Genomic DNA, 734 nt, shown 5'->3' with positions numbered 1-734 from the left:
AAAGCTTCCAGGACAAACAAAAACTGAAAGAATTTGCAAACACTAAAACATATCTGCAGGAAATGTTGAAAGGGGTCCTCTAAGCAAAGAGAATGCCCAAAATTAGTAGATCGGAAAAGAACAGAGACAATATACAGTAACAGTGACCTTACAGGCAATACAATGGCACTAAATTCATATCTCTCAATAGTTACCCTGAATGTGAATGGGCTAAATGCCCCAATCAAAAGACACAGGGTATCAGAATGGATAAAAAAAAAAAAATCTATCTATATGTTGCCTACAAGAAACTCATTTCAGACCCGAAGACACCTCCAGATTTAAAGTGAGAGGGTGGAAAAGAATTTACCATGCTAATGAACATCAGAAGAAAGCAGGAGTGGCAATACTTATACCAGATCAATTAGATTTTAAGCCAAAGACTATAATAAGAGATGAGGAGGGACACTATATCATACTCAAAGCATCTGTCCAACAAGATGCTAAAAGAACTAAAATCTAAACAAGTTGAAATCAAAAAAGCTAGTAATGTGGTGCAATCAAAAATGGAGGCTGTATTTCTTTTTTATTTTTATTTTCTATTTTAAATATCTATGCCCCTAACGTGTGAGCAGCCAACTATATAAACCAATTAATAACAAAATCAAAGAAACACATCAACAATAATACAATAATAGTACAATAATAGTAGGGGACTTTAACACTCCCTTCACTGAAATGGACAGATCATCCAA

The sequence above is a fragment of the Mustela nigripes genome, chromosome X, assembly GCF_022355385.1.
Source record: "Mustela nigripes isolate SB6536 chromosome X, MUSNIG.SB6536, whole genome shotgun sequence".
NCBI classification, from domain to species: Eukaryota; Metazoa; Chordata; class Mammalia; order Carnivora; family Mustelidae; genus Mustela; species Mustela nigripes.
Note: the sequence above shows the minus strand (reverse complement) of the source record.